This window comes from Oryzias melastigma, linkage group LG9 (genome assembly GCF_002922805.2).
Source record: "Oryzias melastigma strain HK-1 linkage group LG9, ASM292280v2, whole genome shotgun sequence".
NCBI classification, from domain to species: Eukaryota; Metazoa; Chordata; class Actinopteri; order Beloniformes; family Adrianichthyidae; genus Oryzias; species Oryzias melastigma.
Genome location: NC_050520.1, coordinates 20,491,639 through 20,494,725, shown reverse-complemented (window position 1 = coordinate 20,494,725; position 3,087 = coordinate 20,491,639).

Below are 3,087 nucleotides of genomic sequence, written 5' to 3'. Positions count from 1 at the left end.
GGAACTCTCATTATTTTTTCTCACAGTCCAAAGATGACAGCTGTCGGCTCACTAATGTGCTACGTATTGCCCCCCTGCACCGTGATGAGCTCAGACACACAGGTTGTAACCGGTCACTGATGTAAAAATAAACAAGGTTTCAAATCATCTGTAGTTATGTGTTGTTAATGCCTTTAATCTAAAATGTATCCGTTCCTCTGGGACAGTGCACATTGAATGACCTTTTTTCATCTATTGTCCGCAGATACATGATAAAAATGAATGTGAAATACATAATAGTTAAGATCATACTAAAGAGGAGAGGTATTTTAAATTCATTCAGTGTGAAGGACACCCCCGACCTTCCTGTTCTCGTCTCAGCCGCCTTTTCCCCGCCTGCAGCCGTCTGGTCTCCCCCACGATCCAGGCGAGGCTCAAGCGATCTCAAACACACCTATTAAAGCCCCGGTAGCCCCTCAGACTATTTCAGGATCACACGTTTGACAGGGGCGAGCAGCGAATTCGCCGTGTGGTGATAGTGGGGCGGGTCACCGGTTTGTGGCTCGGAGGTTGGGGAGCTCTGATTTAATGGGAACAGCCAGCATGTCAATAAACGACACTCAAAACATCAACGTTTGACACGGAGGACTTAAGCATGTGTCAATGTGGGACTTGGGAATGAAAATCTGTTGATTTGGGAAGATGTAGGCGTTATTTGGATTAATGAAGGACTGAAATTGGCACCGATTAGGAACGAAACCAAAGAACAGCTTTGGAACCAGAACCTCATAAAACCCAATTGGTGCCCGGCCCTATTAGTGAGATTACACAACAACATTTCTGTCTTTCTATAAATGAAGATCACAGGTCGAGGTGGACTAGGACTAGAAACAGAAGCATCTTTGAGACGCAGAGAGTTCCTCACCAACCTGACTTTTTCAATAAAAAATGATAAAAACGTTTCACAATCATCATTTGAGTGGATGGGAACAGCAGGTGGACGAGGCATGACAATATCACTAATGGTGTTGAACAGCACCTTAGGATTCCCTCTGCTTTTTGAAATGAGATTGGTGAAATATGCAGCTCTTGCATCTCTAACAGCATTGTTAAAAGAAACTAAAAGATCTTTAAGATAAAGGAGATGAACATGCAGGCGAGTTTTCTTCCATAAACGTTCAACTTTCCTGCAGGACTGTTTTAGACGCCGTATACTGTCATTTATCCAGGGTGATGCTTTTGTGACAGGGGTCAGTCTAGTTTTTATGGGACAGACTTCATCTAAAGTAGAACGACAATGACTGTTAAAAAGACCGAGTAAAGCATTGACATCAGCACACGGAGGAAAAACCAGATTAAAAGCATTAAAAAAGGCGTCAGCTGAGGAGGAGTTTAAGATGCGAGAGCTGATTTCTCTGCGTGCAGGTAAAGGTGAAACAGAAAATGACAGGTTAAAAAAAATGCAATGATGATCAGAAATAAAAATGTCCTCAGAAAAAATAGAGTCAATATTTACTCCTAGAGTAAAAACGAGATCCAGCGTGCCACCTTTAACATGTGTGGGCCCACACACATGTTGAGTAAAATTAAAAGAGTCCATGACACTGCTGAAAGAGGTCGGAATCATCAGAGCTATTAAAATTATGAAAATTAAAGTCACCCAGCACAATCATCTTAGACAGCTTCATGGGGGAAGATAAAAAGTCTCTAAACTCGTTTAAAAATAGGCTGTTTGGTCCAGGTGGACGGTACACAACAGCACAGTAAAAGGGGTCCTTATCTCCGATCCATCTGAAGTTCGAATGATGAGAATTTACCGACGCTCACCGAGCGGCACATGAGACGACTCCGGAACACCGCAGCAACTCCCCCTCCGCGACCCGATGGCCGAGGCCGATCGATGAAGGAGAATCCAGCCGGGCAGAGTTCAATCAGAGATGAGAGATCGGAGTCCCGCTGCCAGGTTTCAGTCAGAAACATAAAATCCAAGTTCCTGGAGTCTATCAGCTCATTTAGCAGGAAGGACTTGTTTCCGATGGAGCGGGCGTTGAGGAGCGCGATGTTCAGAGGCGCGGGGACCCGACTGCTGTCGATAGAAGTCCGCGTCAGGGGTCGGAGAACCTCTGGGTTGGATCCAGGTCCATCAGATATTCCACAAATCACAGGAGGAGGCGGCCAGTCAGAAGAAAAGTCTGGATAAACCATCTTCAGGTAGCACTGCCTCAAGATTCCGGATCCTGCGCGTCCGAGCAGCGACGCAGGAAGAGCGTTTGGGTCGGAGGAAGCTGACAGCTGACAGCTAGCCAGGAACGCTCGGCGACGTCTTCCGGAAGCCCCGCGTTTCCACCGCAGTCGGATTTTCACCTGGACGCCAGATCTTTTCCCTCTCCTTTTCATGAACGAGGATGCTGAAATACAAACCAAACTTGACAGAAACAAAGACAGACAAACCTCCAGCTGAGTCACATGACCAGGAAACTGTAAGTCTATTGGTCAGCGCTGAGTTCTCACTGCTGTGGAAACAACAAACAACTCAAACAAGTTCTCAGGACCCTTTGAACTCACATGTTTAATCTACCACCTGCTGCAGATTGATGCAAAAATGACCTTAATGCAGCTCATGTGCACCCATCTTTGAAGAAGTTTGGATTATTTTTAAGGGAGAAATGCAGACATGCTGCTCTCTCTGGGATGACGTCATGAAATGGGCAGCAGCCACACACAGCAGCAGGCGGAGCCTCAGGAATCGAGTCGTTTTACTTCCAGGTGGGAAATAACTCACGAAATATAACTAATGTTTCATAAATAATTTGTTTTAGTGTTCCAAAGGTAAAATAGGATCATATATATGGATATAGTTCACTCTGAAAGGCTGAAGAAAATCATGTATGGCCCCTTTAAAACTCCACACCTAACCTGATTTATGTTTATAGTAGGTTCATTTTTTATTTTATTTTCTAATTTAATCTCTGTTTAGTTTCATGTGGTGACATGTGACCTGTGAGTCACTACTTAAAAACCCCTGATATAGCCCATGTGATGTCATTGTGATGTCATTGCAATGTCATACTGTTTCCATGGCAACATCACAACAAAGGTCTTTGTGAC